This window comes from Condylostylus longicornis, unplaced genomic scaffold (assembly GCF_029603195.1).
Source record: "Condylostylus longicornis isolate FDR11 unplaced genomic scaffold, ASM2960319v2 ptg000020l, whole genome shotgun sequence".
NCBI lineage: Eukaryota > Metazoa > Arthropoda > Insecta > Diptera > Dolichopodidae > Condylostylus > Condylostylus longicornis.
The window spans coordinates 348,788-366,425 of record NW_026577989.1 but is presented as its reverse complement, the minus strand read 5'-3'; positions in this window follow the sequence as shown (position 1 = coordinate 366,425).

Below are 17,638 nucleotides of genomic sequence, written 5' to 3'. Positions count from 1 at the left end.
TTATAATAATTTCTCACACATACGGGACGTGAATCCTCAAATAACAAAAATTTAAATTTATCCGGAAATTATTATTAAAAATTTTTCTAAATTACTTCCGTAAAAAAAACTTTTTTTTGGCGAAACAATTGTATCAAAAAATACAAATTTAATTAGAATTTGATTAGAAATAAATTTTTTTTCCTATTTAATATTTTTAAAATAATTATTAAAATCAAATCAATCATCTGCTTATTTAATTAATATGTATATATGTACATTATATAAACATATACATATGAAAATTTTCAGCTTATATAATTAAAAGAACATTACATAATCCCCAGGTATAAGCAAATATAAATGACATGATTTAAATGAAAAATATTTCATAAAAATTCTAAAATATTCAATTTAATTTAAAGTAATTTAAAAATTTTAAAGCCTAACCTATATTATTTATTAAATAATATAGGTCTAACCTAATACCATAATATCAACAATGCAGACAATTCTGCAATAAAAATCATTTTCATATTAAATTTATTTTAATATGAAATTCTTTAATTTTTATACCAATATATTTTATGGTGTGGCCGTCATTCATTTTTTATATTAATCTTTATTATTATACTACTTGCTTAAATTATGTGCTCTGCGCACCTATTTATAACATATTTTAGTCAAAGTAGATATTTTTATTATATTCGAAAATTTATTTGGACATTATTCGAATGAAATAGTAATCGATTTATAGTACACATGTATGTTTATGTTTGTATAGTTATAGTACTTAGATGTAAACAATATGGTTTCTTTTTTTTGCATTTTATTTTATATAAAACGAGAAAAAATAGAGTTGACCGTGTCAACTCTATGATACCCGTACGAATTTGTTATCCAATGTGAGAATAATTTCAGTAGTGCGCTACCACAAAGAGCCAAGAAACTTAAACGACTTTTAACAAACACGTCGGCCCTACTTATATATTCACTTGTGTGAAATTTCAATACAACACCTTTTATAATTTCTAACTTTTTAAAGTTGTATTGCAGCTACCAGAAGGAGCCATGCAACTTCCAATATATTTATTTGTGCCAAATTTCAATACCACAACTTTTATAATTTCTAAGATATAATCAAGTAAATTTTGAAGTTGTATGGCAACTATCCGAACCAGTATCGCGATCATACCCAATTTAAATAGGGTTCTGGCACTTATTATAATAAACCATTTGTGATAATTTGGTGAATTTAGCTCAATTAGTTTTTGAGTTATCGTTGGGATGGACAAATGGGCGGACGGACGGATAGACAAAGCTAAATCGACTCAGAATTCGATGCTAATCAAAAACATACACTTGAGTCTATATCTCAGACCGTTATTTCTTACAAACGGTGAGGCAAATTTAATATACCCTTCGAACATACGTTCGTACGGGTACAAAAAAATATTTATTTGGTATAGTTTGAAATAGAAAACAATTCTGTAATGATTTTTTTATCTAAATCGTGAATAAAAAATATATAATTAGAGTATATTATGCAGTGGCGAGGCTGTCAAGTTAATAAGGGTAAAGGTTGTCCCATATGTTATAGTAAATGTAACTGTAATAACTGTAAAATAACTATAATAACTGTATTGTAATATTTACTAACAATTTTCCTTCAAATATTTCAAATTTGCAATTGACTAATTTTCAATAATCGAATATTGAATAATATTGATGAATTTCTATAATAATTGAATAAATATTCAATAATTTTCAATTTCGGTTTTTCGAAACTGATTTTGGAAATTTTAATATCTTCTACATACGAAATTCATCTTTCAAATGACGTTGCTTGTGAGTTCCGAACTTTAATTGTAAAAGATTATTTATCAATTCAAAATAAAAGGAATTTTCTATTCTTAATGTAGTATACCAATGCACCCCGCGAATCTTGTGTCAAGAATGTTGTTGTTATATAAAAAACCATTTTTATTGCATTGAAAACATTCGAGCCGAATTCGTCACTGATTCATCAATTTTATACAATTTAAATCATGAAACAATTTTAATGTTGATTTGTTGAGTTTTTTTCTTTTTTATTAATTTCAATTTTTATTGTAAATTTTAACCTAACAATTAGTGAAAAAAAACCCTATAAATTTGTTTTTTTTTTTACAAAAAAAAAAATTATCTTGTGTTATTTTTGATTTTTATGTGTTTTTGTTTTTGCAACTTCCGAAACATTGAAGCGTGAATCCGTTTTTAGCCGATTATAATAATAGATAATTATTGTGTTACTACTGGGCTTTCAAGTTCACTGGATAATTTAAAATGATTGCTTAGTATTTAGGCATTTTTTTTTCTTCAATTTTTATTATTGGTGAATTTTCATGTTGTTTTTATTTTGTTTTCATTTAGTTGCTAAATATTCGAAATACTATAGAGAATTGAATTGAAAGATTAAAAAAAAATTTGACATTTACGCTAAAATTTTTGACATTTTTAGGAAAAAAAAAATTTTCGTTGCGAAAATTATAGGGTTAAATTTTTTTTTTTTTTAATATTTCGTCGTGTTTCAAACAATTTTTTGGTGAGATCTAATTTGTTGTTTCTTGAATTACAAAAATTTAAAATTGAAATGTGGTTAAAATGTGTGATAATTGGAAGCTGTTATGAAAATTAAAATATCTAGTAAAAAAATCATTTTTTTTTTCTTTTCTTTTCATAATTTTAATGTTTAAAATTTAAATGAAGTTTATGTTCGTTCACATCGTTTTTTCCGAATTTTAATGGTCAAGGATTTTTTTATCTTTTCATTAGCGGTTAATTAAGGTTTTAATCTTGAAACAATTTTATAAAAAATATTTAAAAGTGTTTTGGCGAAAATCATTTGCAGTATACATAAGAACTATAAGGCTATATAATTAAAGGTTAATGAATTGGTAATTGGAACTTAAGGTATAGATTTTGTTTGAATACAAAGTATAAGAATAACAATGGTTAAACTTAATAATTTTAATAAAAGAAAACAATCACTGAATATGAATGAATGAAAAATGGAATTTATCGGAAAGAAAATACTATATTACGCAATGAGGTACTGACATAATAATATTGAGATTCAATGCAACTATTATGCCAAGTATACATTAATGTGAATAACAAATTTTAAGTAGGTGTTTCTTAGTATAAGAGGGACGTTGCGTTAAATATACGTTGCATTAGGTGCAAATGTACTACGATTTTTGATAAGCTATTAGATTAGAATAAAAATTCAAAATCTTTATTATTGTATTTGAAATTAAATATGTGCTCTTTATCTATACTTATTGCAATTGAAATTCTTCAGAAAAATGTAAAAAAGCAAAAATTTTTCGAAACATTTTTTTTGGTCAATGACATTTTTATACTACATATTAAAAATTGATAGACTCCTATAATAAAAAAATTTTTTTTTTATTATAGGAGTCAACATTTTTTTTGGTCAATGACATTTTTATACTACATATTAAAAATTGATAGACTCCTATAATAAAAAAATTTTACTCACTTTTGATTTCGTAACATTTAACGGACGGGGCCCAATCTGCTCTGTCTTTCTTAGTTTCCAGGCTTTTTTCAAAAGAATTAAATTAACATTAATTAATTGATCTATGTCGTTGTAACCACAATAAAATTTTCTTAAATCAATTATATTTCTTTAAATATTTCATTAACAATCTTTATCCAATTCAACATCACTTCCGGATAAGTTTTCTAACAATTACTTGCAGTTTGCCATTTTTACCGTTATAAAATTGTTTAGAAATACTAAAATCAAAATTACGCTGTAGGTACAACAGGGAGATAGTGCAATAAGTAATGACAACAAGAAAAAATAACGTAATGTACTTAAAATAGAAAAACTAACTCGCAACGTACCTAAAATTCAAAGAAAAATTTAAATCTGCCTGATCCGTCCTAGGAAGTCAGAATAAAAATTACGTATATCTACAGGCACCGTCCGTTAATAAGTTAAGCGTTTGATATATGGTAACACTATTAAGGAATCATTTACGATTTCATATATATAGAATTGCATAGATTATATATTCTTTTTTAGAATCCAATTCTAAATGGAATTAGTCAGATTTATTGGTTGTTAAAGAGCTAATTTGAAAGTGAAGCCAGTGATTGTTAATTATTTGCTTTCATTTTGAATGGATGCTGATTTTTATAGTATAAAAATATCGGTGATATATATAAGCGAACATGATTCGCCTATTTGAAAGAATCCTACCCTGTATACATAGTCACTCTAAGAGCGTTAAAAAAATTTAATAAATATGTCATGTAATTTACAGTTTTAAAAGCCTAAAAAATTTTCATTCAAAAAGACTGAAAAATTTTCATTTAAAAAGACTGGGCTTCTATTCTTCTTGCTCTAATTTTATCCGGAATATTATTCTTTGTTTTAATTAAAAATTCAGGTAATTTAATTTTAGTAAAGATCAAAATTAACTTTTTTTACCTTTTATTTATTAAAAATGTACCACACTTCATAACTGTTTTTATTAAAAATAACCGTAGAATCAAGATTCTTCAATAATTTACTACCGCACTTACTATAACATCTTTTGAAATTTTCTCTCATAACCTCTTTTCAATGCTAAAATAATGTTTTTTTAGCACCATTATAAGTTCTCAACACCAATATCACTACTATAATTCACACATTTCAAAACTAAATATAAAAATTATGTTCTTAAGTGGTTATTTTAAATTATTTTTTAATAATAAATTGTGAATTGCATAACAAATTGATAATCAATTACAATTTTACAGATAATTAAAATATAGTATTTAAATAATCTGTAAATAATTTAAATCTGTTAATAATTTACTTGTTGTTATCACGTTTTTCATTAACAAGTTCTCTTACATTAATCACTTACGAGTATGCCTCGTTTTACCCAAATTCTGAATTTTTTCGACACCAAAATAACATTTCTCTTTCTTCAAAACTGTTCTATAAATTGAGAAAGAAAGACGTATATACTTGACATCCTTAAAATTTTAACATAGCAATGGAAATTGTACAAACAAATTAACATTAAAAATGTGTTTTTTATAGTGTTTGTCTGAGAATAAGGACATTTAATTTTCACAAATCATTAGAAAATTTCATTTTCTAGGTTAAATGAATTTTCTATTTTGAATTTTTCATATATACAAGTTACGAAAACTTATGAATATTTTGTCCTAAATAAAAACTAGTTGATTCCTCTTTTTTTTTTACGCGTATAAATCCTGTCTTGTATATTCTAAAAATTACAATAATAAATTCAACTAACCAATTCTTTTGACTTGAAAAGCAAAAACATTTTTTTTTTTGCTCCACTTACATATACATCTATGTATTTATATGTATATATATAAACTAGTTTTTCTTAATAAAATTTTGCCTCTTTAAATTTAATTAAATTTTCAAATAATATTGATTTTAAATAAATAAATATAATTTATAATTGAACAAGAAAACAAATAATTTTAACATTTAGGTCATTTTTATATATGTACATACATATATAGTTTTGTATAAATAGAAAATAATCTTGGTTCTTGTGTTTTTCAATTGAAAATTCAAAAATTTTCAATACTACAACTATTTCATATTTAGATACGTTCTGAAATAGCTAGTATGTATGTGCAAGAATCAAAAACAAACAACTCCTTTTTTTTTATTAAAAATGAGAAAATTTTGTGTCTTAGAATGTTGTGTTGCTTTACGGTAATCGGAACCAAATAAAATGGCACTATTACATTGTATATGCATTGTATTTTGTGTTCCAATCCAGGTGTACTTAACAATTTTCGAAAAACACAAAATATACCGGCTAATTTCTCTTCAAAATTTTAATAAAATTCTCAAAAAAAATTTAAAATTCTAAAATTCTGAGAACAATTAATATACCGTTGGCTGAGAACTAGGGTGCTCATTGTAATATTTATGCTATTACAATAAACACTTTCATATGAAAAACTTCCAGAGAGTTAACAATTCTGTTGAAGGCGGCAGTATATTCTGATGCATAGGAAATTTTACACGGAATCCAATTTTATTTCGAAATCGTATCAATTTATTCAACTAAAGTCTAGGTTATTATCCGAGTTCAACCGTTTTTTCTTATTTTCTCCAAATTCTTCAAAATTGAATTGCCTGATTTTAGTTTTCTTATACGTAAATTCTATATATAAATTCTGTATGGCTCCCAGATGTCTTGTAGAAATATTGGTTATTATTGAATTGAATTGAATAACTTGTTTTTTCAAAGCAATTACATTTTTATATAATATGGTATATAAGATTTTCGAATTCATAATTTTTGAATATTGCAATTTTAACATTTATGTTTATGCGTGTGTGTATGTGACAGATACACAATATTGCTTTTCTTACAAATATTTCGATCTTAAAATAACAAAAACAAAAATGACATTTGATCGCATGTTAAATTGTAATCTATATCGATTGTTTGTTATCCAAAAAAAAAAAAAAAATAGAAAGATAAATTGATACTGGATGCAAAAGAATTTATCAACTTGTGAACTACTTATGTACTTACTTACTAAGTATGTTAGACAAAAAACAACTAGAAGAAACGACAAAATAAATTGAATGTATTAATTTTTTTTTTTTTTAAACAACCTACAACAAGTTGGTATCTAGTTAAAGTGCATTTAAATCAAGTTGTTGGACGGTGAAATATTAAAGTAAACTTTTTTTTCTTTTCTATTTTGCTTGTATATTAAAATCAGGCCGAAAAATTAGAAAGATTGGGGTCACACAGTATAGATTAAATAAACTATACGCAAGAAAAATTGAATTTGTATGCATAAAAAAAAATATTTATATAAAAGTTTGTATAGTTAGTTCCTTGCTCCTGTTTAATGTGTAGCACAATTTATCACATTAAAAGTGTATACAAGTGAATAATGCAATCTTAAAACTGAGCTGAATCGAATTAATGATTTTCCAATAAATTATAATATTATTAAAATTTCTGATTTCTATTTTAAATATATGTATGGTGTATAAAATTTCAAATTTCTATAATAATGTTTTAATTTTTTCTGATTTTAGTTTGAAATGATGAATTTGAGTGTATATTTCAGCGTGAATGGTGATGAATTCGGGTAATTGAGCTTGAATCATTTCTGTATCAGAACAATAACTTAAATTTTAGTCGCAAGTTAAAAATTTTTTTCTATATCTATATTAAATTTACCTCATGTTGAATTATTTTCATTTAAACTTTACCTCTTGTTGAATGTTTATTTCAAATCAATTTCCATTCATGCTGAAGATTTTTTTTTTTAGTTTAAATTCATATCAATTTTCTATCTTAAATTCACCTCATGTTGAACTTTTTATTTTTTTATTTAAGTTCATTTCATGTAGAGAAATTTTTTTATTTAAATTCACCACATGTTGAATATTTTTTAATTCAACTTCACCTCATGTTGAATTTTTGTTTTTTTTTTCAATTCAACTTCATCTATTTAATATATTTATATTTAATTTAAGCTAACATTATGTTGAAAATTTCTTTATTCGAAATGTTTAAAAATATGTGAGAATGGTTAAATTAGGTAATCTTATGGTTGTTTTGTATAACTCCCATACTCTTTTCAGTTTTTTTTTTCCTTCGATTTTTATTTGTTTATGTTTTTCCTTTTTTTTTAGATAGAAAAGTGGTCCAATTGATCTACTTTTGTTTTTCCAATAATTGAAAGTTGAAACGGATTCAATTTTATAGAGGAAATAAAATTCTTATATGTGTGGGTAATCAAAAATTAATTTTACTTAAGAAAAAGAAAATGAAAAAAATTCGGTAATTTATTTGATTTCATTCTGATTTTTATCATTCAATACTATAATAATAATGTAATTTAAAATAATTTTAACAATTCTTAGCGTAATTTCGATAATAATTATGTAGTAGTGTGAAAACACTATAAGTACATCTTTTAACTGAAATCCTCTATAGTATTCTTGGAATTTCTTGACATAAAATAATTAATTTAATATTATTTAACAGCCAAAGTATGTTTATTTAACTATAAATTTGAGTTTTTACTAGTTTTAATCTATAAATTGTCAAAATTTGACTAATGCTTCTCTATTGTACCAGATATTATACTCAAAAGCATAAATATAATTCAAGGATTAGATAACTATAAATACACCCATCATAATTTACGGATTTTCTACGATTAAATGAGATCAAATATATTTAAGCCAACATCTTCTTTTAATTTCTTGAATTTCAAAAAATTTGAGTACAATGTAAAATATATTTGCTTATGAAAGATTAACACAATTTTTCCATTAAAATTTCGATAATTAATTTCACTAATATTTTAAATTATTAAAAGAACATATCTAGGCACTTTTTCTCTATATATTAAGAATATAAAATGAAATAAATTAATAATTATAATCTGAAAGCAATTTATTGCTATATTTTAATCCTATATATCGAGATCAAAATCAAATTTTTTTGTTGCCGCTTTTCAACAAATTTTCTCTGTATTACAATTTATTTTAAATCTTATATTTAATTTCTACAAATTATTATAATCTTTGAATTATATGACTATAGTAGGTTTGGTTACATCTAAAATTCTTTTAGCCACACTATAGCAATATAACAGCGGAATTCTTGCATGTAGCATAAAACAAAAAATTTCATTACCTAATCAAGTGAATTAAAAAAAACAAAAAATTGTGTTCCATTAATTAAACACTTAACTAAAATTATTTATTTAATCCTTGATTAAACAAGCTTTACATATACCGAGTTATTCCCCGCCCATCCCGCGTTAATCATATACGTGTACGAATATGAAATGATACAATTTATATATTTGCAATAATTTGCAATTTATATAGAACAAATTATTTAACATGCATAATTGTGTGTGTGTGAGTATGTGTATGCATAATCAATAATATAATGTAAAAAATAACGATTTCATATGTAAACAATCTGTTTTTTTTTTTCTGTTTTCTTCTATTATAGCAATGGTTACTGTCTTTACGCTTGTTGCATTTATTCAATAACATAAAAATCAAGAATGCATGCAATTAATGCATTGCATTTATAATGAATTTCTTGCATTTTAAGTAACAAAACAAAAAAATTCAGAAAAAACGAAAACAAAATATAAAAGAAAAAGAAAATCGTAATTTATAACATTACTAAAGCCTACATGGTTTAAATGCCAGTGGTAAAGCAAAAAAAAAAGAAAAGAAACGCAAAAGCGATTTGAAGAACAGCAATTGCTATGCTATTACTAACCTATATTTTCTTAATATGAGAAAACTTCTTGTTATATTTTGTTAACTCTCTTGTTGCTGTTATTCTTATTGTTATTTCTCCTTATATACTATTGCGGTTATGCTTTGAAGAGGAAATGGTTTTTCAATTTTATCTTTAAAAGATTAATGTGTTTGGAATTAAATTCTACGAAACCACTAGGGAGATGAGTAGATGACCTATAAATAAAAAAAAAAACCAAGAGAAAAAAATAATGTGCATTTGTTTCTCTTTGTTTTCAATTTTTCGTTGTTCGTTTTTAATTTTTTTTTTTTTTTTTGCATATTGCAAGGTCATTTCAAATTTAATGAGAGGAGGAAGAATAGGAAGATTCTGCGTTAATTTCAAATGATTCGGGTAAAATTAAAATATTTCATTGTGATGAAAATTATGGTTTAAATTACACATTTCCAAATATTTGAGGTTAAAAACTGTTAGAGGTGATTATTATGTTTGTTTGTGTGAAATTAAGTACTAATTTCTATAAAGTTAGAATTTAAAACTATAGAAGAAAACCAAGATAATTAAAGTGTTTGTTATTTTAGTGATTGTATAAAATTATAGAAAAATTTTATATATAATTCTCTTATATTTTCAAGTTTTCTTAACTTGTTTTCGTCTTTGTCTGTTTGGGTAAAAATTTGTAAATAAATTTTCGGTCACTTCTAAATGCCAAATCTTTCTTAAATTTTATGCACATATTAGTTCTCGATGACAATTCAATACTTTAACACTATGTATTCTTTGTATTGTCCTTGGTCTATAACACCCGATATATGTATAGATGTAGCGACTGAAGGAAAGGAAGACTGGGAGAGTGGGAGATGCGAGAGAGAAAGAGCAAAAGAGAAATTGGATGAAAGAAAGATGGAGAAACACGGGGAAAGAGGGAGATGAAAGGTGGTGGTGAGAGGTGGGAGATGAAGAGGAAATAAAGAGAGAGAAGGAAAAGGAAATAGAAAGGTGTCGAGAGAGAGGGATATAGCGGGAAAGGATAGATAGGGAAAAAAGAACAAATATGAATGACGAAGAGGAGACTAGGGAAAGGAGAATTGGGAGAAGAAGAGAGATAGATAAAATAAAAAAGGAAAACAATATTACTAAATAAAAACAATTTAAAAAGCCACGTTATTTTATCAGGCTATTTTGGGATTTGATAATTAATCAAAGTGCATTTATTTTTCTTCTCTTTTATTGTAATTATTTTTTTTACTTACTTACTTATTAGGCCTTACAGACCATGAAGGTCCTGAGTCTGACTCAATATTTTCTTCCATCCACCGCGGTCCTGGGCGGCTCCCCTCCTGTTGAAGATACCCAATTTTTCTAAATCCGCCGTTGTTTCGTCTCTCCACCGAAGGTTCGATCTGCCTCGATGTCTTGTTCTCTCGGGTCTGGACTGGAAAACTCTCCTTGTTAGAGGACATTCGTTGAACGTGGCCCAGCCAATGTAGTCCCTTGATTTTGCTGACTGCATCCATGTCCTGGTACAACTCGTAGAGTTCGGTGTTATATCTCGACCTCCACACCCCTCGCTCATTTATAGGACCAAATATGCGACGAAGAATCTTCCACTCAAAAACAACAAGGCACTGCTCACTTGTCCTAGACAATGTCCAAGCTTCCGTGCCATAAAGTAAGACTGTTGTAGCTTAGTGCTTCTGGATACGAGTTTTGAACTCAGTTGGTTTCGCAAACCAAAGTAGCAGCGGTTCGCCAGAGCTATTTTGCGTCGTACCTCCACACCGATGTCATTGGCAGAGTTTACATTGCTTCCCAGTAAATGAACTCCTTAACTACCTCAAAATTATATGTATCAACAGTAATATTTTGGCCAATATGATGGAAAGTGGCAAGTTTGCTTGCTGACAGCATATACTTCGTCTTGGACTCATTAACATACTTGTAATTATTAATTAGCATATATGTTAATTATATTATTACTATTCTATAATTACTATTCATGCGAAAATAATATATAAATCAAATATTTAATGAGAAAATTTTCACAATTATAGTGAGAATGAAATTTTTTATCATTTATCTAAAATTTTTATTTAACAATCAAGATAATTAAAAATATCGGATTCTTCTTGATTTCCCACTCAAAAATTCTTAAATAATTATTAAGTAGAATATGCGTAAAATATATATATATGCATACATGCATCTAGTAAATAATTGGCACCTGTATTGCTTTTTAAAGCAAAAATAATTTTTATAAAATTCAGGAAATAATCAATAATTTTGATAAAATTATTATTATTCTAAAGATAGGTGATTACAATTTCAACGGGTTATTGACTCGAGTTTTATCCGTAAGAATACAACATTTAAAAATTAACAGAAATACAATCGACTTGGTTAGGAAAAAAAATTTTAATAATGCTCAAATTCTTTTCTATATTAGTATGCAAAACTATTCATAAAGTTATTTCTATTGTTATAGAATATAAAAGATTTAAGTGAAAAACTGTTATTGATTATTTGGAAAACTACCTGTACCCCTTTATTATAAATATTATATTTTTTCAAAGGTCTTTGCTTCGGAGTTTGTTAAGGTAAAAATTATTCAAAATATCACATAGTTTGTTTTTTTTTTCTTCTTTTTCACCTCTACCCGTCTTTTCGCCCTAATACAGAGTATTCAGCTGTTGCAAGACGTCATAATAGAGTCATACTGTAATTTCGTTAATCATTGAGTTAACAATTGGCTGGCTGAAAGTAGTTGAGTTAACAAGCTTTAATATTATGGAAATTATATTTTAATAACAATTTTCCAAATTACAGTAATGGAATATTAAGCTATGCATATAATATTCAGTACAATTTTTTAATTGTCACCTTATCAGGGTTCGAACCTGAGATCCGTCATCTAAAAAACCGATACCAATACAATTGTAACATTACTCAGTTCTGCGTCTGTGTACGATCTGTACTCTGCGAGAACTTTCTCCACAGAAACTCTGGGATGTCGTCAATATTCCTCACATCTTTAAAATTGTAGAATATTTCGTAAATATCGAACTGTACATATTACATGGAAGAATAATAATCCAATAAGTAATAGATTTTGACTAAATTTATCAAAACCAAAACAATATTGATATTTATATTTTCATATATGTAGATGTAAAAATAAATATCAAATTCATGTAGGTTTTAGAAATATTTTACTTAAAAAATTACATAAGAAAAATAATTATTACTTATTTAATATAATTAAATTTATAATTTAATAATTTTTATTGAAGGAATATTAAAAAAATTTAATTAATGTTAATTTTGAGTATAGTTTATAGAGAGCTTGAATTTATGGCGTGCGCATATTTCTTGTAACACCGAATATTACTGTATAGGTATGTAAGTATATAATAATAAAAACAGGAAATGCAAATAATATAAAATAGACATAAGAAAACATGAAAAATGTTCATTTTATAACCAGTTAATTTTTATATATTTTCAATTATAATAGTGTCTGCATTTATTTTACGAAATAAAGTGCTTACGTAATGTACTTTTATGCAGTTTATTTAACCGTTAATATGAAATTTTGCATTATAGGTAAATTTATGTTGAGGACATTTTAATAGAAATAAATTATACAATAAATTATACAGACATACATACATGCATTCGCACTCATATGCATGTTACAAAAAAAAAAGTCCATTAAAAATTTCCTCTAATTTGTTCATTTGGAAAGATTTTTTTTTTTTACAGAAAATCTATGTAAGGTGGCAAACTTGTCTGGACGACACACTTTTTATATGCTTATTTATTATTTTTGATTTTGCTTGTTTTCCATTTAATTTTTTCCTATTTTATTATTTTATCTCGTAATATTTTTTTTTTCCTTATAAATTGAACTAAATTTTCTTATACTATGCGCTTTTGATTACATGCATGCCCGCCAACTTGTCTTATAAAAGGTGTTATTAATTTGGTATTAAATTTATAAGAGTTGGGTAAGCAAAAAAAAAACAGCTGGTCGGAACATATTAATAAGGTTACAAAAGGTTTAATTTTTTGTTGATTATAAAATATTTGTAACTAAATAAACTTTTTAGCGAAAATCATCATAAAGTATAAAATTTTGGTGTATCGAACGATTTTTCGGAAAGGGCACTCTCCTAGGGCAGGACGTGTTTTTTTTCTTCTTCTTTGGAATCTTGTGGTGAATCAACTTTTTATACGTCTGGGACAGGAAAATTACAAAATAATCGTTTATGCCGAAACCTGGTAGTTGCTATCTCTGGTAGTGGTATCTCCATGCCCTAAAGAGGGTCATTCAATAAGTGCTTAAGATCAACTCGCTTGCTGGCTGCGGATTGACAATGAATCTCTATATATAACAGAGGTTGTACTCTTCAACAGGAAAGGAAAAGAATACCAAGTACAGTTCCGCCAAAACTTGATAAAATGAGGCTTTTCTCTCATCAATCATACAATCAGTCTAAATACATGAGATTAATTTTAGATTCTATAATAAACTGAAGTCTTTACATAAAGAAGCGAATGAAGGATACAACTTTTGCGCTTTTACTTATACTTACTCGTGCATAGGGCCGCCAGAAAAAGGAGCAGTTTTTACGCTTTTACGCATTCCAAATTCAATTTCGATTCGTATTAAATTTTCTTTCCATATTTTTGCATAATTCAAATGCTTTCCATATTTCAAATATTATTCAACAAAAATGCATTCTAATCTGGTAATAACTCTCAAGTTACTCTGGCCTCGTTATATTTTGTCTTTAAAACTTTAACACCAAAAAACTAAAAGAACAAAAATAAATAGGCAATAAAATAGTAAAAGAAAAATAGCAAAATTAATAATAGAAACCTGTTGCGTGAAACTTGTCACTTGTTTTACATACATTCATACTATATGTACTTACCACTCAAGATAAAATTTTTAGCCTGAACGTTAGATACATATATAAATTTTATATAAAAGTTGATAATTCATTAAAACATTTCTTGTGTATTTATAAAATGCTTGTAATTTTTTTTTCTTCCATATTCCTCTGCAACCATTAAACATTATCTTGTAGGCTTGAAATGATAAATGTTTAAAAGTTGAACTATGTCAGGAGTACTGGTTATTAAAATGTTAGTTTTGCTTGAATAATTCCAGTTACAAACATGAATTTAATATTCTTTTTTTTTCATCTGAAATTCAAAATTTTCCTTATATTGAAATATGCTTTTTAAACATTCACAAAACAACAAACGAAAAGTGGAATTGGTTGTCATTTTGGTTAGCACAATTAAATGGTATTTTGTCAAAAATGTTACCGAGTCTATTATGTTTATTCAAACCATTGTGGTATAGAAAACTTTTTAAAATTTGAATGCTTATTTAAAATGCTCATTCAAATTTATACGCATGTGTAATTTTAACTTACGTAAACAGATTCGGTGAAAAAACATTTTTAAATTGTTCCAAAATAATAACAGAGATTCGCGAGCCGCACAAAAATTGTGAATACTTTTAAATAAGTTCAAAAAAAATATTTTTGACGAGAATTATTTCAAGAAGTTTCAGTAATATTTTCTCTTTATATTCTTCTCAAAAATTAATGCTTTTTGGAAAAGGAAGGTGCTAAGGTTTAGGTAGTTATGATTAGACCGATTGATTATATATCAAATTGTTAGTAGTAGAAATACGCAAGGAACAGAAGAAGCTGGAAAAGGTGTTGAGGATTGGCGAGACTTGTTAGAATAACTTCGAACTTTGGGATAGTTCTCTTACATGACCGTGATACGCCACAGTTGGAAAAATTTTTGAAAACATTGTGGCAGAGGGTACATTAATATTCAGGCTGTCGGGTTTTTTTTTTTAATATTCGGTAGACACATAAAAAAAATTTTGAAGAATACAATTTGAATTTTTTACAAACTATGAACGAACCGAGTTATTAACGATCTTCTCATTTCAAAAGAATATCACGTTCTGATTCAAAAAAAAGTAGAAATTCCGGAGCGCCTCCTATCTTATATTAAGTGTATTTCAACTGTGATTTGTGGACGAACTCCAAATAAAATTATCCAAGAAATTTATTCGAACATTTTATTGTTCAAAAATTTTCCTTGTCTTTTCGAAATTCATAATTCGTTCACAACTTGTTGAGATTAAAGTTGACCATCCCTGTTCTATATAAAAAATATACTCTTTTTACCATTAATGAACTAAAGTGAATTTAAGAACATACACACGTAATATGAAATAGAATTATAGATTTGACACAATTTTTCTTATAACATAAAAATAAAAATTTAGAACTTTCTAGTAATAAAAAAAAAATCTGAGCAAGTTTTATTGCAAAATTTATTACAATACACTACATATATGTTGTTGTATGATTGTACATTTGCCAATAGATTTGCCAATATAGGTATAAAGATATGTGAGCATGTTGGAAAAGAAAGAAGCAGAACAAAATTATAATGGTTGTAAGCAGTTAGATTGTTATACGCATAAGTCATGTTAAACTATTATCATAATAAATACATACATATATGTACATATATATGTATGTGAATGTAAATAAATGCTTTATAACATTTCATTAATGGGGTTATTATTTTTAATGTCTACAGATACTTATACACTGATTTCTTATAATATGATTAAAAATTTTATATTAAGATTTTAATATTTAACAGTTCATTATTATTTATAGTACTCTTTGATGTTATGATAATAATGATTTCTAAGATTTTTAATAAAAAAGAGAAATGTATGTAGGTTAATAAGAATTTTGTTTAATATTTATTAGTATAATTTCATTTTTCATGGAAATTGCTCAAACAGTTAGTTAAAAAATTCGGAAAACTGAAGATTTCATCAACTGAAGACATCATTACTGTTTTCTATTAGATTACTTAATTATAACTATTAAAGTGAATCGAAAAATTAAGAAAACCAAGTAAGAATGTTTCGGACGATCTAATTTCACCTGGCACCTTGAAAATTTAATCGTAATAACTTGTTTTTGAAATATTTAGAAATAGATTTCATGTTTGTATGGCATAATTTCATGTTTGTATGGCATTCAATTAAAATATATTAATATTTGAGTGGTATGGCGGCTACCCGAACCTGTTGTTCGAATAGATTCAAATGAAGTAGGAGTTGTCCTTGGAAAAAAAAGAAACCATTTGTGGAGGTTTGGTGTTATTCATTCTTGAGTTATTGTGCGATCGAATGGACGGATGGACAGACGAACAAGGATAAATCAACGCAGAATTTTACATTGGGCAAGAATATATATACATACATATTCATACCACAGACGACTCCTTAATACCAAAGTTTATATTCCCTTTACAACGGTGCAGAAAGCCTTTGTTCTGAGGTTTTCAAATCCTATTTAACGGAGTTATACTTCAAATTTCGAAAATTCAAATTGACTTTAAGTCTCTGTATAATACGTAACTTGTTAAGCTATGTATATATATAATTATTATATTTGACATAATTATAATAGGCAAATTAGAGTTATTACAAAATTTTTAATTCAGGAAATTTTACTTTCCTCCACTTTATCCTTATATTTTATGTTAATTTTCTTAATAAATCATAAATTTAATTGTATAAATTTTTTCTTTCACTTTTAATCTATATATTTTAATACATACATATATATACAGAGAAAGAGGTCATTTAAAAAAATTTTAAACGCGAATTTCCAAAATTAATGCAGATTTAAAACGCAACTAACACTTTAATATTCATATGAGAGCGCAGTAAGTAAATTATTATAAACAGGTCATTTACACGATTCCTCCATATATTTTTGGTCAATTAAACATAATTTTTAAAAAAAATTTTTGTATACACACATACAAATATAATATGCTCTTTAACTATATGTTAATGTTAATAAATAATAAATTATTAGAAAAGAGAAAAATACACTTTTAATTTGAATATTTTTTAAATTTTATTTTAATTAAGAAAACCACTTTTGATTAAAAATAAATTTTTTTTCTCAAAACTGCATTATTAATGATCTATGAAACTATAAAAAGCTAATAAAACATATTCCATCATCAGACCAATTTTAACAACTTTCTCTTCAACTTTTTTTCAATAAAAAAAAAAACAAACAAAATTCTAAAATTAAATTTATTTAAAAAAATTTTATTAAAAAATTCATTACCATATTTATTATTAGATATAAGAAAAAATTATTTTAATCATATGCGTTTTTTTTAAATATTTCTTTATTCAATATTACCGGAACCATTGCCGCCTAAACATATGCGAATATAAGAGATGATCTAAATAATTT